Source organism: Bos grunniens, chromosome 7 (genome assembly GCF_055505025.1).
Source record: "Bos grunniens cultivar Pamir isolate PY7600 chromosome 7, Bosgru_T2T1.0, whole genome shotgun sequence".
NCBI classification, from domain to species: Eukaryota; Metazoa; Chordata; class Mammalia; order Artiodactyla; family Bovidae; genus Bos; species Bos grunniens.
Window position 1 is genome coordinate 98,590,363 of NC_141171.1, and position 24,920 is coordinate 98,615,282.

A 24,920-nucleotide genomic window follows, 5' to 3' on the forward strand; every position below is an offset into this window, starting at 1 on the left:
TTCTGGTGGAGTCTTTAGGGTTTTCTATGTAGAGGATCATGTCATCTGCAAACAGAGTTTTACTTCTTCTTTTCCAATTTGGATTCCTTTTATTTCTTTTTCTGCTCTGATTGCTGTGGCCAAAACTTCCAAAACTATGTTGAATAGTAGTGGTGAAAGTGGGCACCCTTGTCTTGTTCCTGACTTTAGGGGAAATGCTTTCAATTTTTCACCATTGAGGATAATGTTTGCTGTGGGTTTGTCATATATAGCTTTTATTATGTTGAGGTATGTTCCTTCTATTCCTGCTTTCACGAGAGTTTTTATCATAAATGGATGTTGAATTTTGTCAAAGGCTTTCTCTGCATTTATTGAGATAATCATATGGCTTTTATTTTTCCATTTGTTAATGTGATGTATTATGTTGATTGATTTGTGGATATTGAAGAATCCTTGCATCCCTGGTTTAAAGCCCACTTGGAGATGGTGTATGATCTTTTTAATGTGTTGTTGGATTCTGATTGCTAGTATTTTGTTAAGGATTTTTGCATCTATGTTCATCAGTGATATTGGCCTATAGTTTTCTTTTTTTGTGGGATCTTTGTCAGGTTTTGGTATTAGGGTGATGGTGGCCTCATAGAATGAGTTTGGAAGTTTACCTTCCTCTGCAATTTTCTGGAAGAGTTTGAGTAGGATACGTGTTAGCTCTTCTCTAAATTTTTGTTAGAATTCAGCTGTGAAGCCGTCTGGACCTGGGCTTTTGTTTGCTGGAAGATTTCTGATTACAGTTTCAATTTCTGTGCTTGTGATGGGTCTATTAAGATTTTCTATTTCTTCCTGGTTCAGTTTTGGAAGGTTGTACTTTTCTAAGAATTTGTCCATTTCTTCCACATTGTCCAATTTATTGGCATATAATTGTTGATAGTAGTCTCTTAATATCCTTTGTATTTCTGTGTTGTCTGTTGAGATCTCTCCATTTTCATTTCTAATTTTATTGATTTGATTTTTCTCCCTTTGTTTCTTGATGAGTCTGGCTAATGGTTTGTCAATTTTATTTATCCTTTCAAAAAACCAGCTTTTGGCTTTGTTGATTTTTGCTATGGTCTCTTTTGTTTCTTTTACATTTATTTCTGCCCTAATTTTTAAGATTCCTTTCCTTCTACTAACCCTGGGGTTCTTCATTTCTTCCTTTTCTAGTTGCTTTAGGTGTAGAGTTAGGTTATTTATTTGACTTTTTTCTTGTTTCTTGAAGTATGCCTGAATTGCTATGAACTTTTCCCTTAGCACTGCTTTTACAGTGTCCCACAGGTTTTGGGTTGTTCTGTTTTCATTTTCATTCGTTTCTGTGCATATTTTGATTTATTTTTTGATTTCTTCTGTGATTTGGTTATTCAGCAGTGTGTTGTTCAGCCTCGATATGTTGGAATTTTTAAATGTTTTTTTCTCTTGTAATTGAAGTCTAATCTTACTGTATTGTGGTCAGAAAAGATGCTCGGAATGATTTGTTTTTTTTTTTTTTTTTTTTTAATTTACCAAGGCTAGATTTATGGCCCAGGATGTGATCTAGCCTGGAGAAGGTTCCGTGTGCACTTGAGAAAAAGGTGAAATTCATTGTTTGGGGGTGAAATGTCCTATAGATATCAATTAGGTCTACCTGGTCTATTGTATCATTTAAAGTTTGTGTTTCCTTGTTAATTTTCTGTTTAGTTGATCTATCCATAGGTGTGAGTGGGGTATTAAAGTCTCCCACTATTATTGTGTTATTGTTAATTTCCCCTTTCTTACTTGTTAGCATTTGTCTTACATATTGTGGTGCTCCTATGTTGGGTGCATATATATTTATAATTGTTATATCTTCTTCTTGGATTGATCCTTTGATCATTATGTAGTGACCTTCTTTGTCTCTTTTCACAGCCTTTGTTTTAAAGTCTATTTTATCTGATATGAGTATTGCTACTCCTGCTTTCTTTTGGTCTCTATTTGCATGGAATATCTTTTTCCAGCCCTTCACTTTCAGTCTGTATGTGTCCCCTGTTTTGAGGTGGGTCTCTTGTAGACAACATATATAGGGGTCTTGTTTTTGTATCCATTCAGCCAGTCTTTGTCTCTTGGTTGAGCCATTCAACCCATTTATGTTTAAGGTAATTATTGATAAATATGACCCCGTTGCCATTTACTTTATTGTTTTGGGTTCAAGTTTATACACCCTTTTTGTGTTTCCTGTCTAGAGAATCTGCTTTAGCATTTGTTGGAGGCTAGTTTGGTGTTGCTGAATTCTCTCAGCTTTTGCTTGTCTGTAAAGCTTTTGATTTCTCCTTCATATTTGAATGAGATCCTTGCTGGGTACAGTAGTCTGGGTTGTAGGTTATTTTCTTTCATCACTTTAAGTATGTCTTGCCATTCCCTCCTGGCCTGAAGAGTTTCTATTGAAAGATCAGCTTTTATCCTTATGGGAATCCCCTTGTGTGTTATTTGTTGTTTTTCCCTTGCTGGTTTTAATATTTGTTCTTTGTGTTTGATCTTTGTTAATTTGATTAACATGTGTCTTGGGGTGTTTCGCCTTGGGTTTATCCTGTTGTAGACTCTCTGGGTTTCTTGCACTTGGGTGATTATTTCCTTCCCCATTTTAGGGAAGTTTTCAACTATTATCTTCTCAAGTATTTTCTCAGGGTCTTTCTTTTTGGCTTCTTCTAGGACTCCTATGATTTGAATGTTGGGGTGTTTAATATTGTCCTGGAGGTCTCTGAGATTGTCCTCATTTCTTTTAATTAGTTTTTCTTTTTTCCTCTCTGATTCATTTATTTCTACCATTCTATCTTCTACTTCACCAATCCTATCTTCTGCCTCCATTATTTGTTGCCTCCAGAGTGTTTTTGATCTCATTTATTGCATTATTCATTATATATTGACTCTATTTTTATTTCTTTTAGGTCCTTGTTAAACCTTTCTTGCATCTTCTCAATCCTTGTCTCCAGGCTATTTATCTGTGATTCCATTTTTATTTCAAGATTTTGGATCATTTTCACTATCATTATTCAGAATTCTTTATTAGGTAGATTCCCTATCTCTTCCTCTTTTGTTTGGTTTGGTGGGCATTTATCCTGTTCCTTTACCTGCTGGATATTCCTCTGTCTCTTCATCTTGTTTATATTGCTGAGTTTGGGGTGGCCTTTCTGTATTCTGGCAGTTTGTGGAGTTCTCTTTATTGTGGAGTTTCCTTGCTGTGGGTGGGGTTGTATCAGTGGCTTGTCAAGGTTTCTTGGTTGGTGTTCTGGTGGGTGGAGCTGGATTTCTTCTCTCTGGAGTGCAATGAAGTGTCCAGTAATGAGTTATGAGATGTCAGTGGGTTTGGAGTAACTTTGGGCAGCCTGTATATTGAAACTCAGGGCTGTGTTCCTGTGTTGCTGGAGAATTTGTGTGGTATGTCTTGCTCTGGAACTTGTTGGCCCTTGGGTGGTGCTTGGTTTCAGTGTAGCCATGTTGGCGTTTGATGAGCTCCTGTCAATTAATGTTCCCTGGAGTCAGGAGTTCTCTGGTGTTCTCAGGATTTGGACTTAAGCCTCCTGCTTCTGATTTTCAGTCTTATTTTTACAGTAGTCTCAAGACTTCTCCTATACAGCACCATTGATAAAACATCTAGGTTAAAGATGAAAAGTTTCTCCACAGTTAGGTACACCCAGAGAGGTTCACAGAGTTACATGGAGAAGAGAAGAGGGAGGAGGGAGTTAGAGGTGACCCGAATGAGATGAGGTGGAATCAAAAGAGGAGAGAGCAAGCTAGCCAGTAATCACTTCCTTATGTGCACTCCACAGTCTAGACTGCTCAAGAGTTCATGGAGTTATACAAAGAAGAGAAGAGGGAGGAAGCAGACAGAGGTGGCCAGGAGGATAAAAGTGGGGAATCAAAAGGAGAGAGACAGATCCAGCCAGTAATCAGTTCCCTAAGTGTTCTCTACCATTTGGATCACACAGAGATTCACAGAGTTGTGTAGTGAAGAGAAGGGGGAGGGAGGAAACAGACGCGACCTGGTGGAGAAAAAGGAGAGTCCAAACGGGGAGAGAGCAGTCAAGCCAGTAATCTCACTCCCAAGTAAAAATGAGTACTGAAGACTGGGTTCTTAAAGGTACAAAATTGATAACAAATACCAAAAAGCAAAGATTAAAATTCTAGAGTATAGGTTGGATCTTCAAACATACAATATTAAAGAAAAGAAGGGAAAAAATCATAAAAATTATAAAAATACATATATATATATATATATGTGAAGTTTGCTTTAAAAAATAGGGTCTTTTTTTTTTTAACAAAGTAATGGTAGGTTATAAAAATGAAAAAGGAGTAATAGAGGACTTAAAAATTTAAAAAAAATAAAAAAAAAGAATGATCATAAAAATAGTAAAAATATATCTAGGACTTTCTCTGGTGGTGTTGTGGGTATTGTGGGGTCAGTTCATTTTTAGATAGTTCCTTGGTCCGACTTATATTTCTCAAGATCTATAAGCCCCTTCCTATGGAGTTGTTACTAACTAAAGGGTTTTAATCTATTGCACCTGTCACTTCCAAGGCAGTCCCCTCTGTTTTAGCTTCTTCTGTTTGCTGGTCTCTTCAGTGTCTGATTTCCACCCTGACACAAGGGGACGGTGGTGGACACTTTTTTAGGTTCACTTGTTCAGTCATTCTGTGGGGAGGGAGGGACGCTGCAAACAAATAACACTGGTGTGTGCTCGCAGTGTCTCAGCCACACTGGGCCTGCCCCAGCTCACGGCACGTGTGCCTTGCCTGCCCGCACTGCTCAGGCTCTAGGTTGCTCCGCCGGGAACCGCCTGAGGCTGGCCCTGGGCTGCATGCACCTCCCAGGTCTAAACCGCTCAGGTTCAGGAACTTGGGTAGGTCTCAGAGGTGCAGACTCAGTTGGGTGCCGGGGTCCAGCCCTGGCTGATCCAGGGAGTTCGAGGCGGGGACGGCATCGGCGAGGATCAGGATACAATAGCTTCAATTAGATATTAATTAGAGATGTAAAGAGTAATAGGATGAGGATAGCTCAGTAGGAAAATTCAGTGGAGAAAAGAGGCTGAGTAGCTTGGTTTACGCGGGAGACCAATAAAACTTCAAGACAAGAAGTTTGCACCACTTACGTAGGCTGCAGGCGTCCTTCCGTTCTCCCAAATGAGAGGAGACCCTGAGGCCTCCCCGGTCGGATCTTAGAAGCCCAGGCATAATTAGTAAGCATGGTGGGTTCCGCGCTCCAGATGGAGACTCAGCCAGAGTGAGAGAGTGACATGGGGAGACCAGTATTTCGAGAAACTGATCCCAATTCTTTATTTTCCATGGTCTACTTTTATACACTGAGATGTTATGCAAAAGTCACGTGGGGTCAGCAGTCCTGACTTTTATCAAAGTCAGGTGCTTCATACAAATGTATACAGAGGTCTTAGGGGTGTTACATCATCTTCTGGCCAGGGGGCCTGCTGACAATTTATGACCCTCTCCTTGTGACATCGGTCAGTCAACCAGGACACTTATTTCTCCAGGGGTGATTATTCTTAAAACAGACACCACCCAAATAAAGTTACATTCCTATAGGGTGCGGGTATAGTGGGTTTTAGTTAAGGAAAGAATTTACTTAGCTTAAGGTCTAACGTGATTTATATAAAAGGTTAATACTTATTTCTTCTATATATTCATTAATGTGTGTAAGGGCAGGGGATGTGGATACTTAGCAACAAACATTGGCTCAACAAATGAAAAACTCTTCACCAATACAATTTCTAATCAGCCCATTATACTTATACTAATAGTTTTCTAACTTTTCTAAGGAACCTGTTTTTAGGTTTAAAGCATCTCATGCCTCTCATGGTTGGGAGGCTGTGAACAATCACATGTGGCCAGACGAGCCTGTCACACAGGCTAGAGAACCTTCAGAGGAGTTTGTAGGTTAAAACACTCTTGTCATGCCCAGGAGTTTTTATTAACTGGAGCTCTAGGTTAACTCCTTCTCCGAAAGAGGTGGTGGGGGACAGCCCCCCGTAAAGTCAGAGGTGTAGGTGGGAGCACAAAGTAGTAAAGCAGGCAGGCTCTGGTTATGGGGATAGATGCTCGAGGATTTCCAGGGGGCTCCTGAGGCTCGATCCCGCCTTTGCGTATGTGGAGCCTCCTTCCTCATGACCTTTGCCATGGGTGGAGTGCCTCACTCTGGCCCCCAACAGTTGGGCTTGCATTTTGTGCCCTTCCCAGGTCCAAGCAGCTCAGGTGATGAGGTGTTTGGTGAGTGCGGTCTCTGTGACTTATCGCCTCCCCCGTCCCTGCCGCTCAGTTTTCTGGGTGTACAACCGGTGCACCTTCTCAGGTGGATGTTGACTGTCCAGAACCCCAGGAAGTCTTAGTTAGCAAAGAAGCCTGCTTGCAGTTTGGTAGATTAAGTCTCCTCTGGGGCTGTGATTGCCCCCTTCCAGCTCTGGCTGCCTGTCACTGGAGGGGGATGATCTGCAGCCGGCTAGTTCTGTTCAGTCCTTTGTTCTGTGTGCGGGCCTGACGGTGTCTTAGGTTAGGGCTGGCTTTTTGCATGGTAGCTATTCCTCAGTCTGGTTTGCTAGCCCAAATTAGTTGGCTCAGATTGCCCTCGGGGCATTCAGGCCTGGCCCTTACTCTAAATAATGCAGCCCGCGCCTCCCTTCCCAGCCACCGCTTGCTAGTGGCGGGTGCAGGCATCTGTGTTGCTTCTCCACTGGGGGAGTTACCGTTGGGCTCGTAGTCTGTGGGTTTTAATTACTTATTTATTTTTCCTCCCTGTTATGTTGCCTTCTGTGCTTCCAAGGCTCTCCACAGACTCAGCAGTGAGAGTGTTTCCTGGTGTTTGGAAACTTCTTTCTTTTTAAGACTCCCTTCTTGGGACGGAGCTCTGTCCCTACCTCTTTTGTTTCTTTTTTTGTCTTTTATATTTTTCCTACCTCCTTTCGAAGACAATGGGCTGCTTTTCTGGGTGCCTGATGTCCTCCGCCAGCATTCAGAAGTTATTTTGTGGAATTTACTCAGCATTTCAATGTTCTTTTGATGATTTGTGGGGGAGAAAGTGGTCTCCCTGTCCTATTCCTCCACCATCTTCTATCTGTTGTTTTAAAGTGTAAAATATTTGTATATTCTTAAGCTAAAATGTAATAATTCAGGATATATTAAACTTTATGCACAGATTTATCAATGGTTATCCTCAGAGATAAATATATAACTTTTTTATTCCTGTGCATCAGTGGATTATATAGAAGCTCATCCCTCAAGCTGATGCTTGAGTCATTAGCGATTTGCTTCATTACCAATATATTAGGCTTTTAAAAAGTTTCAAAACCAAGATAGTAAGCCTTATACTCACTAGGGATTACATAAGAAAGTATTCACTTCCCATTCCTGTGAAGTGATGAGATGAGTAAACATCTTTTAATATTTTTTGAAAGTTCTCCTGCAGATTAAAGTTGACCTCAGCCTGAATCTTGTTTTCATTTGTTAAAACAGACTTGGTAAAGCTGCTAAAAGCATTAATGTAGTTAATTTGCTTATTAAAAGACAGTTCTTCAAGTTTATAAAGTAGCTTAGTTTCAACTTCTTAATTTCATTAGCAGAAAGCAAAGTTGTTTCCTCCTATGATCAGCATTTATTATTCACCCAGTGTTGCTCTAAGTAGATGCTTAGGACTTTCCTGGGAGACAGCACTCTGTCACTCACAATGCTGGGCTAGGTAATGTGTACTTGCTCCTTAGACCTGGTATCTTCTTAACCATTTGCATAATCTTGATTTTCTCCTGATAAGAGACTGGTTATACGTAGGTGGATATGCAATAACTATAAAGGCTCATAATCTCTGCTCATTATTAAACCTCCAAAATTGCCCACAGAATTTAGCAAAGAAATCTATATTAGATAGAAAAGAAATTACATAGTAAATTCATTTGTACACTTTCTTAGTTTTACATGCTCTTTACAGTACTAAGAAGATTGCAGTGCATTTATGGATATTTGACAACTGATTTTAATAATAACATCAATTAAATAAAGCTCTAGGAAGGCTAAAAATGTTTGTTCTTATTATGATCCAAAATTTCAGAAGGAAGTGAAAAGTGAGTATGACTGTTTGAGAAATGAGTCACCCTTCTTCCTTCTGAGAATATGGTTAACTATCAATATCTTTCATTTTCAGAGAGATTCATAGGGGCACTAAAATGCATGCACATGTACTGTATTTGAATAACATTTTCTTTAATTTTGTGGCTAGCCATGTGGTAGTAATTTTGATACCACCCAAAGAATCCATAAGTGCTGAAGTCTCAGATACAGCATCCACTGGATAACTAATCATGCAGAAAAAAGGCATTTTACTTACTAGATCTAGCATCTATTTTCTACTCTCTTTCTTAGTGAGACTCTGTAAGAAAAATGTAGATGATAATATGGGGTCCTCTACCATCATTTTAAATTCAACAAATGATTTTTAAGCACCTACCAAACGCTAAGCATTGTACTCTTCCTTTGTATGTTATGTTCAAAACTTTTATAAATAGGTCACTATGATTCTTCATGGTTCAGTAAGCATGAACTTATGGAGAAAGCATGCAAAAAGAAGCAAAAGGTATCCTAGAAACACACAAGTATAAATAGCATATTTTTCTTATCAATAAATTTCTTGAAGTATGCCTGACAAATAAAAATTGTACATATTTAGATTGTATAATGTGATTTTCCTTTTTAAAGTGCACAATGTGATGATTGTGTAACAGAATGAGAAGATATTAAGAAGAGGTGAAAAGGATTCACAGAAGAACTGTACAAAAATGGCCTTCATCACACAGATAATCACGATGGTGTGATCACTCACCTACAGCCAGACATCCTGGAATGTGAGGCATCACTTCAAACAAAGTGGAGGTGATGGAATTCCAGTTGAGCTATTTCAAATCCTAAAAGATGATGCTGTGAAAGTGCTGCACTCAATATGTGAACAAATTTGGAAAACTTAGCAGTGGCCATAGGACTGGAAAAGGTCAGTGTTCATTGCAATCTCAAAGAAAGGCAATGCCAAAAAATGTTCAAACTATCACACAATTGCACTCATCTCACACGCTAGCAAAGTAATACTCAAAATTCTCCAAGCCAGGCTTCAACAGTACATAAACGATGAACTTCCAGATGTTCTTTCTGGATTTAGAAAAGGCAGGGAAACCAGAGATCAAATTGCCAACATCTGCTGGATCATCGAAAAAGCAAGAGAATACCAGAAAAACATCTATTTCTGCTTTATTGACTATGCCAAAGCCTGTGACTGTGTGGATCACAAAAAAATGTGGAAAGTTCTTCAAGAGATGAGAATACAAGACCATCTGACCTGCCTCCTGAAAATCTGTATGGAGGTCAAGAAGCAACAGTTAGAACTGGACACGGAACAACAGACTGGTTCCAAATTGGGAAAGCAGTACATCAAGGCTGTATATGGTCACCCTGCTTATTTAACTTACATGCAGAGGACATCAATCAAAATGCCAGGCTGGATGAAGCACAAGCTGGAATCAAGACTGCTTTGAGAAATATCAATAACCTCAGATATGCAGATGAAACCACCCATAAGGCAGAAAGCAAAGATGAACTAAAGAGCCTCTTAATAAATATAAAAGAGGAGAGTGAAAAAGTTGGCTTAAAGCTCAACATTCAGAAAACTAAGATCATGGCATCTGGTCCCATCATTTCATGGCAAATAGATGGGGAAACAATGGAAACAGTCAGAGACTTATTTTTCTGGGGGGGAGGGGGGCTCCCAAATCACTGCAGATGGTGACTGTAGCCATGAAATTAAAAGACACTTGCTCCTTGGAAGAACAGCTATGACCAACCTAGACAGCATATTAAAAAGCAGAGACAAAGGTCCATCTGGTCAAAGCTATGGTTTTTCCAGTAGTTATGTATGGATGTGAGAGTTGGACTATAGAGAAAGCTGAGTGCTGAAGAATTGATGCTTTTGAACTGTGGTGTTGGAGAAGACTCTTGGAAGTCCCTTGGACTTCAAGGAAAACCAACCAGTCTATCCTAAAGAAAATTAGTTCTGACTATTCATTGGAAGTACTGATACTGAAGCTGAAATTCCAATACTTTGGCCACCTGATGCAAAGAACCGACTCATTGGAAAAGACCCTGATGCTGGGAAAGATTGAAGGCAGGGGGAGAAGGGGAAGACAGAGGATGAGATGGTTGGATGGTGTCACCGACACTATGGATAGGAGTCTGAGTAAGCTCTGGGAGTTGGTGATGGACAGGGAGGTCTGAGGTGTGGCAGTCCATGGGGTCACAAAGAGTTGGACATGCCTGAGTGATTGAACTGAACTGAATGTGATGATTTACTGTATGTATACATTTTTGGGACTCTAATGTACAGCATGGTCATTTTAGTTGACAGTACTCTATTGTATCCTTGAAATTTGCTAAGAGAGTACATTTGCTAAGAGTTATCATTGCAGAAAAAGGCAACAATACATTACTTATACAGAGGTATATAAAATCATGTAGTTTCATATGCAAACATTGAAACCACATTTTTCTGTCTCAACCTAATCTTGAAGTCAAGTTGTCATGCTGCCTGATGGCAAAAATGTCCTGTCACTCAATTTTGGATTCTCCAAATTAGATCAATTTAAAATGCAGTAAACAGGGTTTTTCCTTGCCTTCTTCCAGGGGCTGGCCTGAAAAGCTGAGGGATTAGAGGTAGTCACAGCTTTGGGTTCAGGGAAGTAGCCTGTCCCTGGGTTGAGGCTTCTCTTTTTGCTTCTGCTCCAGTTTTTGTATTTTTCCCTGGGGCCACAGTTTGTGCCATGCTTTAGGGTGGAGTCCTCCTCATGCTGATGATATTCTTCCAAGCTTTCTGCTTCTCGAATATTATGCCCGATTCTGGGCAAAGGAGAAGGCACTGCTGCTTCCCAAGCTGAGTTTGGACCAGTGGGTGCTGACTGAGCCTGATATAGTCCCACCTGCCTATGCAACTCATCCAACCACTGGTTGATTATCTGCCCTGCTGTAGAAGATAGGGAGTTCTCTATAAGACAACTGAGAAACACACAAGTAGAGCTTCGGGATAGTTTTAGATCCTCATATGCACCTGGAGCTCATTTATTAACTTATTTTTAACATCAAGAATTTAGGTTATGTGATCTGGTTCTGCTAATACTTGTCATAATGGTAATCTTATGTCAAGTGGCCAAAATAGGGTAGAATTATAGGATAACAGTATAACAGAAAAAAAGAATAAAGCACATTGACTAATACTTTGTAATATTATATGGCTACTCCTTGGTGGCTCAGAACTAAAGAATTGCCTGTCAATGCGGGAGACTTGGGTTCAACCCCTGGGTCAGGAAGACTCCCCTGGGAGAAGGAAATGGAAACTCACTCCAGTGTTCCTGCCTGGGAAATTCCATGGATAGATGAGCCTGGCGGACTTCAGTCCACGGGCTCACAAAAGAGTCGGACTTAACTTGATGACTAAAGGAACACCAACAATAGCATCAATAAAGCACTGCAGAACTTCCCTGGCAGTCCAGAGGTTAAGGCTTTGCCTTCTGATGCAGGGCGTGTGGGTTCTATCCCTGGTTGAGGGGCTAAACCTTTTGCCTCCTGGCCAAAAAATCAGAACAGAAATGACAGAAGCAATATTGTAACAAATTTCAGTGAAGATTAAAAAAAAAAAAGTCTTAAGGGTCATTGAATGTATTAGCAAATTGGCTTTAGTTTTGGCTTGAGGTTTCACAGGTTAATTGTCAAACTTTGAGCAAGTATTAATGGCTTAATCAGGCTTTCCTTGTAGCTCAGATGGTAAAAATCTGCCTACAGTGCAGGAGACCTGGGTCAGTCCCTGGGTTGGGAAGATCCCCCAGAGAAGGGAATGTATTCTTGCCTGGAGAATTCCAGGATAACACACAGACTGTGTTAACTGAGCGGCTAACACACAATAACTTAGCTTCTCTAAGCCTTTATCTTTATCTGAAAGATGTAAATAATAATAGCACCTAAGTCATAGAATTGTAAGTAATATATTAAAGCGTTTGGCACACAAAGGGGTTGTTCATGGTTGGCATAGCAGTGGGTCTACCATATTAACCAATTATGATTTAATGGGACCTGTATAATATCATGTTTCTGTTATTCATTTTTATTTTTTCCTATTTTCTGGCACCACTGAGACTAGTATTAACAACTTATTTCTCATCTTCATTGCTAATACACTATAGAAGTCCACTTTATGAGATACTGTGTTTTAAGTGGTGGGACAGTTACAAGGTTGGCAACACAGTTTTCAACTTTGACCCTGTGTGGTTAATTACACAGTCATGTCCGACTTTGAGACCCCATGGACTGTAGCCCACCAGGCTCCTCTGTCCATGGGATTCTCCAGGCAAGAACACTATGGTGGTTTGCCATGCCCTCCTTCAGGGTATCTTCCCAACCCAAGGATCAAACCCAGGTCTCCCACATTACAGGCAGATTCCTTACCATCTGAGCCACCAGGGAAGCCCAAGAATACTAGAATGGGTAGCCTATCCCTTCTCCAGGGAACTTCCTGACCCAGGAATCAAACTGGAGTCTCCTGCATTGCAGGCAGATTATTTACCACCTGAGCTACTTAGACCCTAGTGCTCTATAATAGCTTTGTCTGATAGACAGTGAATTGAGTGCCACAATTCAGTCCTGACTAAAACCATAGAGTAATTTTGCATTAATCAGATTTTTGATGTGCCAGGGTGAGAAAAAATTCAAATCTTTGAAACCTTGGAAAGAGATAAACAAGTACAAGTCAAAAGTACCCACCCCCTGCCTTAATTTTTAAGGTGCTGCACCAAGAAGCATGTGGCTAGATCGAAAGCAACTCAAAGATGTCAACAGTGAAAAGCTTTCTGAACCTCTACAGTCACGTTAAAGATGAAACTCTTTCAAACTTGAAATGTAAAGCAATCAATGTTTCTTTCATGCCCAGAGTTGGGGAAGATAGCTTTTTCTTTAGCAGATTAAATGAAGGTTACGTTCGCTGCTATAGCAGACAAATCCCCAAATGAGGAATGGGTCAAATGTGAGCGTTTACTCTTCATGCAGGTAAAGTGCAGAAGAGATGTTTTGATGAGAGGGTGGCTCTATTCAAAGCTCTGATTCAGGCACTCAGACTGCTCCATCTCAAACTCCACATCTTCAGCCCGTGGGTCTCCAGGGCTGCTGTGTCTTATCTGCTTCCTCAAGGATACTGTCATCATCACTTAAGCTGCTTGTGTCCCTGCAGAAGTAAGGCTGATTGCTATAATTTCAAAGAAGGGCTTAAAATGTTTTATGCAACAATTTAATGTATTCTTGCAGTATGTATGTATGTTTTACCTGGAAATCTTTTAACTAATTCTCCTCTTTCTTCCTTGCTAAAATTCTTGGGTATTTTGTGCCTCAGACAAAATTTAGTCAAGTCCCCAAACGTAAGGTTATATTCCCTCAAATCAACATGATGTCGTTCTTGGAGCTATGTTTGTATCCAATGACCCAGTGGAATAAATCATTTTTGAATTGCTAATTTTGCTAAAATTATTTGCTTGGAGCATCTAAAATGACTTGGTAGTTGAAAGCTTTCCTTTATTCTTTAAATTGTCTAAAGATTCTACCTAGATAAATATTTTCTCATCTATTGAGACTAGATCTTGAAGAAATGTAAGATTACCTTTAAAGTTTATTAGACTTAGACATTTTTAACTGGAGGAAAACACTCAGAAGCTGAGAAGCATTTTCTGTAACAAAATGAAACAGGTTTGTTTAGCATGCAGTGGCTAAATAATTTGTCTCTGCCATGAAGATGGTTGAAATAAAGCATATCAAAAGGTAATGTATTGATAGTAGTAGAGGAGTCTGAGTAATATGGATGAAATGAGCAAATGTATAATGCAAATAATTTTAAGCCACAGAACATAAATTTATATACTTTTATTTTGGAGTGATGAGATATTTGAGCTCAAAGTGTGAACTATGTAAGACAATCATGTCATATATTTATTTGAGCTAAATTTCTCACCAAAGCCAATCTCAAGTTTTATGTTATATTGGGCTAATTACCTTGGGACCATAGCAATGTATATAGAAATTTTTTGTTGAATTGTAGTAATTTTGTTAGGAGTTTTTGTTATTTTCTTACTTTGCTTTGTTCTCAAAATGAGAGTTTTTAAATTGATAGCTTTATTTATACCCCAAGGAGAAAATGTTTACTATGATAGAGTTTGACTTACGCAGTTTTATTGCCCTTGAGATATTCAGTTTCCATCCTGATGAATTAGGTAAGAGATTTTCTCATGAATAGATATTGAACACCCTAAAGTATCTGATACAAGGGAAAAATGAACCCTAGTATATGCATTAGGGAACTGCTTCTGTCACCTTTAAATAAGACAATCATCCTAGCGCTGTGCCAAACCTAATTTCCCAATTTTATTTTGGTTTGTAATTGTTTTCAGAAAATTTCTAATATTTGTATAACAAGGTAAAGGATTTCATTGCTATGTGTGACATCTCTAAATCTTACTCTTTTTCCCTGAAATGAACATAGATTATGATGGACATCTAGTGCTACTGGCCATGCTGTTAAGCTGAACAAGAATTACCAAATGAATCAACAGTTATTTCTCAGGTATTTTTTTAAGTGGGAATATAGCAGTGAAAAAGCTCCTTGGAGATAAAGCAGACAGAGCTCTCTACCAGCCTGAATATCAGGGAAGAAACTTACCTTGTTTATGATGAATCCAATAAGGCTAGACCTCCAATTGCAAATCTTAAACCCCAAACAAGTTACCTTGTATTGTTTAAATTCTTCCAATCCATCAAGTCTCACATCCAACATTGAGTATAATCTTCAACCTCCCTTCTCCCAATTATAATAGCAGCAACATATCCTCAAACAGCATTTGTCCTATGCTGCTGCTGCTAAGTCAATTCAGTCGTGTCCAACTCTGTGAGACCCCACAGACGGCAGCCCACCAAGCTCCCCCATCCCTGGGATTCTCCAGGCAAGAACACTGGAGTGGGTTGCCATTTCCTTCTCCAATGCATGAAAGTGAAGAGTGAAAGTGAAGTCGCTCAGTTGTTTGCGACCCTCAGCGACCCCATGGACTGCAGCCTTCCAGGCTCCTCCATCCATGGTATTTTCCAGGCAAGAGTACTGGAGTGGGGTGCCATTGCCTTCATCCTATACAGCAGACTTAATTGATTTCTGAGCCTAAAAATCTATGCTTTCACAAGACTGTTTTCTCTAATAATCACCCCTAATCTTCTTGGACGGAGAAGGCAATGGCACCCCACTCCAGTACTTTTGCCTAGAAAATCCCATGGATGGAGGAGCCTGGTAGGCTGCAGTTCATGGGGTCGCTAGAGTCAGACACGACTGAACGACTTCACTTTCACTTTTCACTTTTCCTACATTGGAGAAGGAAATGGCAACCCACTCCAGTGTTCTTGCCTGGAGAATCCCAGGGAGGGGAAGCCTGGTTGGCTGCCATCTCTGGGGTCGCACAGAGTCAGACACGACTGAAGCGACTTAGCAGCAGCAGCAGCAATCTTCTTGGACGTAAGATTTTTTCTTATTTTCTTTGTTTTTTTTTTTTTTTTGGTGGGAAAGCTTTTCCCTAAAGTAAGGTAACATATTGAAAATTGTCAGGGAATAAGAACTTTGTTTCTTAGGGGTAGAGGGAAACTCTTTCGGGGTACAGGGAAATTCTCTGACAGAAAGCAAAGCTGTAGATGGGGAATAGCTAGGTGACCAGTCAAACTAAAATTTCTATGTCATATGAACAATAATGAGCTTCACAGTCTGGTTGGGGAAGGCCGGGAGGTCAGTGTCATTATGACAAGTTTTAGAAAGTGCGAAACAAGGGGCACAGAAAATCTAAGTGACTTGCTCCCAAACTGTAGGTGTGTCACTGGGGTCACAGTTGCCATTAGGAATAATTTCTTAAGCCAACCTTTGAATACCATCTCTTTGGAAAAAACAGAAGGAGAATTGGATAAGAAGCAACTGAGCAAATCAAGGGAATGACAGTAGATTTGTTAAGACAGAGTTAAGGAATTAAGAGTTAGAGACAAGGGAGAACTGGGAAATATTATATGATGAGCAGGAGAGTATTTTTGGATCTGAAAGGGAGGAAAAGCGTCACAAAGCACTAAAACTCTTACTGATATCATATTGTACTTTTGTTTAATTACAACACACAAAATGGGTAATATTTATATGCTACTACAAATGTTGCTGAACTCTGTATTTAGCATCTTCATGTATATGCATACGATATTTGTTACTATATTTGTTTTCCTCTTTCTGACTTACTTCACACTGCATCACGGTTCTTCTAAAAAATCCCTCCATGTGTTGAAAAGCACTGAGCCTTTTCTATGTGTGTGTCTCTGTGTAAGTATTGAGAGTGGAGGGGGGATGGTGAGAGCGGGCACCCTTGTTATGTTTCTGATCTCAGAGGAAATGTTTTCAGTCGTTCACCATTGAGAATAATGTTTGCTGTGGGTTTGTCATATATGGCCTTTGTTAGGTTGAGGTAGGTTCCTTCTATGCCCATTTCTAGAGTGTTTTTTTTTTTTTTTTACCAAATATTCTTACTAGAAAAATTACACCAATTGACCCTCTCATAGTTGTATGATTAAATCATGAGAACATTTATAATTTTTCTACTTGGTCAAATATTGAATATATTACCCAAATCTGGTACTGAAAAACAAAAACAAAAAAATTAAAAATGGCTCTTCTAATTATAAATGTTCTCAGTGACTTAATCTTTAGTTTCTCATCTTAGCCTCATTATGAGAAATTCATCTTAAGATGTTTTCCCCCTTTGAATGTATGGGTGTTAAGGGAAATCTAATCCTGATGATTTTTAGAACACTATAATCCCTATTCTCCACATCTCAACAGGGCTAAAGAAGTAGGAGTCATCATTCTCATGAGCTCATCAACCTGGAAGGATGAATTTAAGTCTAATTGTCCAAGTTAAAGGCTCTGATACTATTTTGTTTCTTTACTTCTCCCTTCCCTGTGACTTCATTTATCTATCATAAGACCATCACTGGGAGTCTTCTCTTCAAAAATTGTTGGAAATCATACCTTTAATTGGCTTTTATTTCCTGAGTTTCAGTTGAAAGAAGATATTTTACTATGGACATGGGTATTAGCTAGTGTTGAGATAGAGAATTTATATTGGCTCAAAATTCACTTTAAATAAATAAAAAAAAAAATTTGTATAAGTTACCAGAATTCAGTCTGGAAAATGTTCCTATGTGTTAAACTTCCCCTTCTATATAAAGTAAAATAATTTAAAAATAGGCCTTTATTTTTTAAGAAGAATGCACTAAAATTATGTTAGATTCAATTGGTTGGCTTATTCATGACATAGATCAGGACAAAGAATAAAGTTTTTCCTTTTACTTCCTTTGTTAATACGGTTAGTAGCTACAGAAGATGTGGAGTTGTGGAGCTTGTTTTACCCTGTCAGTTTTTAGCATTTTTTCTCTTTTCTGGTGTCTTCCATTGGTAGCTAGTCAATGAGCTTGGGGAGATGCACACAAAGAAGATTTAGGTTGTTGCTACATTATTACATTTTATTATTATCGCATATTTAAGAATAAAAATTTAAATCAAAATATTTATGGAGCACATCTGCATACAACATTACTTATTTCATCTGAAAAGGATTAATGAAAAATCCTGTTTATCAGGGAAAAATAGTGGATACCTTTATATTTTTACTTAATGTAATTTGTTTTATAACTGTTGAAGCAGCTGTATAAATATTTTACATTTCAAATTGTTGAAGATCGTCTATTTCATTTTTCAAAAACTGGATTTAATCTACTTTGCCTTTCTGAGGCATGAAATCTGTTTCCATCATAAGAAGTTGTGATATTTTTGGAATATTAATTCAATATAAAAGATAAGTCTGATATTTTATAAAACTTAAGATGTGAACCGTCTCTAGTATCAGTACAAAGGATAGTAAGGAAGCCAAAGTTAATGTGGTACAAACTATAAACAATATAAACAGAAGATCTTGTTGGGAAGTACTTATACACCATGAGAATGTATGAGTTAGACAGAAAGTTATCAAAATCAAAATTAAAATAATGTTACTATGGAAACTGGTTGGCATTATCATTGGACAGCCAGTTCCAATTTTGTTCGCTGCTTATCATACTGTACTTGATAATATCTTTGCATTCAGAATCTACCTCATGAATCTATCTATCTTCTTGGTAGTAATATTTTCACTAGCTCTCGAGGATGATTCCTAATATTTTCAGAGAGTCAGGTACAATGACTTGTACTAATACTCATGTAAATAAATGTTTTTGAGTAGAAAATCTCTAATTTATTTTGGGTCCTGTGAAAGGGTACTACTTACGGTGATTCACAAAGAAGGCAGTTAAGTAGTTCACTCTCATTTGTCTCAAAATGATCATTTTATCAATAACTCATCTTTGAGGGTGCTAAGTCGTGTCCAACTCTTGCGACCCCAGGGACTGTAGCCTGCCAGACTCCTCTGTCCATGGGATTCTCCAGGCAAGAATACTGGAGTGGGTTGCCATTTTCTTTTCCAGGTGATCTTCCTGTTCCAGAGATTGAGCCGACATCTCCTGTATCTCCTGCTTTGTAGATGGAGTCATTACCCACTGAGCTGCCTGGGGAAAGCCCTGCTCCTGACCTTGGGTAGTACTGCTTAGTTCATTTACTGTGTCCTGTTCAGGACCTCAGGGCACATGTCCTACAGTGGCTGCTGTCCCTGAAGGAGTCAAAAAGCCACTTAAACTTGCTTCTGGAGTCCCAGAAATTAGTGTGATACAAGGCTGATATCATAACAAAGGCTGATATGAGTTCTGGTTTATTAGGTAATTTTTCTTTGACTCTCAGCTAGTTATTATGCTACTGTTTTTTTTTTCCAGATTGTTTTTACATATCTATCTTGAAAAAATAAAATTATTTGAGCTTTAAGTAGGTGATGTAAGTTGATGTACCTAAAATAAAAGTTTATTTTATTTACCTTCAAAACAGTCCTGTATGGTAGGTAGATTATCATCCTTACTTTACAGATGACAATACCAAGACTCAGATTAAGGGGTGTGCCTAAGGTTTTCTACTGAGTACATGTTAGAATTATCAGTTCAGTTCAGTCCAGTCACTCAGTCATGTCTGACTCTTTGTGACTCCATGGACTGCAGCATACCAGGCCTTCCTGTCCATCATCAATTCCAAGAGTTTATTCAAACTCATGTCCATTGAGTCGGTGATGCCATCTAACTATCTCATCCTCTGTCGTCCGCTTCTCCTCCCACCTTTGATCTTCCTCAGCAAAGGGTCTTTTCCAGTGAGTTAGTTCTTCACATCAGGTGGCCAAAGTACTGGAGTTTCAGCTTCAACATCAGTCCTTCCAATGAATATTCAGGACTGATTCCCTTCAGGATTGACTGGTTTGTTCTCCTCACTGTCCAAGGGACTCTCCAGAGTCTTCTCCAACATCACAGTTCAAAAGCATCAGTTCTTCAGTGCTCAGCTTTCTTTATGGTCCAACTCTCACATCCATACATGACTACGGGAAAAACCATAGCCTTGACTAGACAGACCTTTGTTGACAAAGTAACGTCTCTATTGTTTAACATGCTGTCTAGGTTGGTCATAACTTTTCTTCCAGGAAGCAAGCATCTTTTAATTTCATGGCTGCAATCACCATCTGCAGTGATTTTGGAGCCCAAGAAAATAAAGTCTGCCACTTTTTCCACTGTTTCTCCATCTATTTCCCATGAAATGATGGGACAAGGTGCCATGATCTTAGTTTTCTGAATGTTGAGCTTTAAGCCAACTTTTCCACTCTCCTCTTTCACTTTCATCAAGAGGCTCTTTAGTTCTTCACTTTCTGCCATTAAGGGTTGTATCATATGCATATCTGTAGAAGGAAATGGCAACCCACTCCAGTGTTCTTGCCTGGAGAATCCCAGGGACAGGGGAGGCTGGGGTCACACAGAATCAGACTCGACTAAAGTGACTTAGCAGCAGCAGCATATGCATATCTGAGGTTATTGATATTTCTCCCAGTAATCTTTATTCCAGCTTGTGCTTCATCCAGCTTAGCATTTCTCATGATGTCCTCTGCATGTAAGTTAAATAAGCAGGATGACAATATATAGCCTTGACATACTTCTTTTCCTATTTGGAACCAGTCTGTTGTTCCATGTCCAGTTCTAACTGTTGTTTTCTGACCTGCATACAGATTTCTCAAGAGGCAGGTCAGGTGGTCTGGTATTCCCATCTTTTTCAGAATTTTCCACAGTTTATTGTGATCCACACAATCAAAGGCTTTGACATAGTCAATAAAGCAGTAATAGATGTTTTTCTGGAACTCTCTTGCTTTTGCAATGATCCAAGAGATGATGGTAATTTGACCTCTGGTTCCTCTGCCTGTTCTAAAACCAGCTTGAATATCTGGAAGTTCACGGTTCACATATTGCTGAAGCCTGGCTTGGAGAATTTTGAGCATTACTTTGCTAGCATGTGAGATGAGTGCAACTGTGCAGTAGTTTGAGCATTCTCTGGTATTGCCTTTCTTTGGGATTGGAATGAAAACTGACCTTTTCCAGTCCTGTGGCCACTGCTGAGTTTTCCAAATTTGTTCACATATTAAGTGCAGCACTTTCACAGCATCATCTTTTAGGATTTGAAATAGCTCAACTGGATTTCCATCACTTCCACTAGCTTTGTTCATAGTGATGTTTCCTAAGGCTCACTTGACTTTGCATTACAGGATGTCTGGCTCTAGGTGAGTGATCACACTATTGTGGTTATCTGGGTTGTAAAGATCTTTTTTGTACAGTTCTTCTATGTATTCTTGGCACCTCTTCTTAATATCTTCTGCTTCTGTTAGGTCCATACCATTTCTGTCCTTTATTGTGCTCATATTTTCCTGAAATTATATTCTCTTGGTATGTCTAATTTTCTTGAAGAGATCTCTAGTCTTTCCCATTCTATTGTTTTCCTCTATTTCTTTGCAGTGATCACTGAGAAAGGCTTTCTTATCTCTCCTTGCAACTCTGCATTCAAATGGGTATATCTTTCCTTTTCTCCTTTGCTTTTGGCTTCTCTTCTTTTCACAGCTATTTGTAAGGCCTCCTCAGACAGTCATTTTGCTTTTCTGCATTTGTTTTTCTTGGGGATGATCTTGCTCCCTGTCTCCTGTACAATGTCACAAACCTCCATCCTATATTTAAATTCAAAGTCTTCCTACAGTGAAGTCTCTGATCTTAACCATTGTAATTTTCAGTCTCCTTATTATTCTGCTTAGTATACGAAAGTCATTCTTGTACAAAAGGCAATTATTCATAAGCATAACACTATTCTCTTTGTTGATGAAGCATTTTGGCTCTTAAAGGTGAATTATAGAATGTGTTGGGAAACTTAGCTGGTCAGCAATTGTTCCTGAGATAGAAGGGTGGGGGTTGGTGTGATTTCTGGTGCAAAAGGCCTTGTCAACTGGCTCCTGGGATGGGGATTATGGCATTGGCCAGCCTTTTAGAGAAACTAGGTCAAAGGGCTTCAACAAATAAATCTTTTCCTCAGTCTGTCTTAGTCCACTATCTTCCTTTGCAAGGCTTTCCAAATATACTAAAAATATTTTAGTTTTGTCAAGGCAATAATACTATAACTATATGATGTTTTGATTGTGAAATATATTGACAAATTTTAATTGCAAAATATTGGTTAGAGAGGAATATCTGTTATATAGTGAGAAGAAAACTCATCAAAGAACTTGCTTATAAAAATGAAGGAAAACTATGCAACTCAAGCTCTGCAGGTCAGCCAGGATGTAAGGAGCTAGAGTGAGAATTTATGGAGAGAAACATGGAGTGTGAGACAAGGAGAAAACTAGGCAAAGCAAATCAGAAAAGTATGATTTCCATTCTGTTGAGTGAGGAGTGAAGGCAGTGGAGAATCCCGAAATAAGATAATGAAAAAAAAGTTAGTCTTAAAGCTTGACTTACTACAATTGTCTGGTCAAAAGAAACCCTACCTATGGTAATAATAATATAAGTAATAAAACCGTCTTCAAATGAAGCAAATGTAGTTAAAAGGTAGGTCTTCAATCATCTGATTGATAATTTGCTTCCATGAGGCTGTGGGGGAGATCTGGGATGGAATTTGAGAAGTTTTGAGTGGAGGAAAATGCATAAAACGGAGGAACTTGCACTTACACACTTGAGAGTCTAAGGTTTACTTGGCTGCTTGTTTCTCCTGCTGACTTGAGTGCAGCCAGTGGCATCAATATATTGAGTAAATATGTGTGTGAGAGAACTTAAATAATTACATCTCTGTTGTCTTGTTTGGGCTTCCTTGGTGGCTCAGAAGGTAAAGCGTCTGCCTGCAGGAGATCTGGATTCAATCCCTGGGTCGGGAAGATCCCCTGGAGAAGGACATGGCAACCCACTCAAGTACTCTTGCCTGGAAAATCCCATGGATTGAGGAGCCTAGTTACAGTCCATGGGGTCGCAGAGAGACATGACTGAGTGATTTCACTTTCTTTCTTTCTTTATCTTGTTGGGCCTATGGGTCACCATCATAGCTTGGAAAGAAATGCAAAATTTCCAGGAATGGAAAAGACTCATTTTTCTTATAGCTGTGTAAAGATTGCAAATAATCTAAGTAGCAGCTGTTACCCAACCATGGGAGGTTGGCATTTTCTTATTAATAGTAAGATGCCTTCCATTTGTGACTTGTGTCCCTCTTCTCAGTCAGAGCATACCTTTTGTATTCTTTTCCTAGTTTATATTATGAAAATTATGATGCTTGATATTATTTAAGAGGAATAAACTGTGACCACATTTTGCCCTCAGTCACTCAGTTGTGTCTGATGCTTTGCAACCCCATGAAGTGTAGCCCACCAGGCTCCTCTGTCCATGGGATTTTCCAGGCAAGCATACTGGAGTGGGTTACCACTTCCTTCTCCAGGTGACAAAACTAGAAAATACATTAGATTCTCATTAAGAGACCTGGATTGTACACATGTGCAGCCCTGGTCAGGGACCTGCATGCGTTGTCATCACTAATGAGCTTATTTGACACGCTTGTCTTTAACAAGGAAGACCTCCTTCCCTGTAAGACTGGAGATGCATCTCCGTTTCCACTTTGTGACCATGGCTCCTGGCTTCTCCCCTGTTCCTATGGCTACAGTACACACCAGTTCTCAGGACAGATTAATTCTCTTCCTCAGTGTAGAACAGGACTGCCTAAAGCAAGGTCATTTTATTTACAAAATAAATTGCAATACTGGTTGAAGCTTGGGAGGTAAAAAAAAAAGCAACTCCCAACAAGATTGTTCAGTATTGTGGCCATGAGAACTTGGGAGCTTGACCTCGGTATTCTCAGAGACATCCATATATCCACCAAAAGCTGAACAAATAGTTGTGCTTCACTTTGTCTTTTGTATGGCAAAAAACTGGTGGGTGTTGATAGGAAGTTGGTCTCCTGTTGGCTCTTTTACCTGGGAAAGAAAACAGAAGGCTCTTTACTCATCTTGACTTCTGCAGTAGTCTTGTCCCCTCTGCTATCAGCAAGGTGATTTTTATGTATGTAAGGGCTGTTAATCAAAGTGTAAAAACTCTGCTGGCAAAAAAGGAGAAGAGGGAGAAAGAAATAGGGAGAGGTGGGGAAACTTGGAGGAGAGAGTGAGAAGAGGGAGGGAGGGAAAGAGGGAAACAATGGAAGAAAGAGTGTGTCAGCCGAATGAAAAAGAAATGCCTAGTCAGGCAGAAAGTTGAAATGGAAGTGAATAAATATAGGGGAAAGAAGCGAAACATGACTTTTCTAAGGCCCTGTGTGCTTGTGGTCATTACTGCAGTTCACAGTAGACTGAAAAGATAAAAGGAAGAGTCTGTCAGAAAGTTGAGGTCCTCTGGATTGCAGATGAAAAATGGCCTTCAGGGAGTACATAAAGTTCTTCAAAGGCTGCTCTGTTCTGAATACCAAGCAGGCTCGCAGGACACATCCCCTTCAGAAGTGCTCAGAAAAGGTGATGTGGGCAGCGGCCCACGCAGACGTCCGGGAAGAGGGCGCTTCGTGATGAATGATTCATCTCCACTGACGCTGCCCGTCATATTTCTCGGCCCTGAGCTGGGGTTGAGAGGGGAGGAGATACCAAAATTCAAATACATACAGGGCACAAAAATGAGTCTTTGCCTTGCTATTATGTAGGCTTGTGTTCAAAACCAAGGACTATTCATGATTCCTTGCTGACCTGTGCTTTGGCATTGCTATCTTCTGTATTTTAAAATTCTTCACTCACATAAAACTCTCAGAGCTTTATTTTATTTTATTTTACCATAAATGGATTGAATTCTTTAGGCCATGCTATTGCTAAGTCACTTCAGTCGTGTGCGACTCTAAACTGCTTTAAATGGAGTCACTTGGGGTTGAAGAATAAATTACTTGTTATTAGAATGCATTTTCCTTTAGTGTTTTATTTTCAAAGGTCGTCACATTTTACTTTATACTTATTTCATATGTAACAGTTACACAGTGTGCCTCTTGCCTGAGGAGACACTACCATTTAAACACATTTCTAGGTCAATTAATATTATTTAAAATTCCTAAACCACAGAATACAAAGCCTAACTGCTCAAGTTGTTGAAGGGGTTCATGGGAAATGAAGACAGTAAAGTTTTTGCTCTTCTCTGCTTCTTTAGTTGTTACAGTTATTACTTTAATTGTCTGAGATATTAAGCAATAGCTCCTGCTATCACTTTACTAATGCTGCAGACAGTGGTAATTCTTTCTTCTGCTTCTATCTCTGTTTGTGAGTGAAAATATTATTTTGATAAAATTGTCCTGAAAGTAAGCATTAATTAGACATTAGAAGACATTG

The 24,920-nt window shown here is 39.2% G+C and overlaps 1 long non-coding RNA gene across 5 annotated transcripts in view; it reads left to right on the forward strand.

Annotated features, from left to right (window-relative positions):
* Positions 1 to 24,920, forward strand: part of LOC147370026 (uncharacterized) — a 253,950-nt gene that overhangs the window by 137,809 nt on the left and 91,221 nt on the right. Inside the window, exon 3 of one of the 5 annotated variants that reach the window (XR_015168315.1) lies at positions 18,616 to 19,030. The exons of the other annotated variants lie outside the window; for them this stretch is intronic. This is a non-coding gene — a long non-coding RNA (uncharacterized LOC147370026). Of the gene's footprint in view, positions 1 to 18,615; positions 19,031 to 24,920 lie in introns of those variants that run through there. 5 annotated transcript variants of the gene reach the window in all.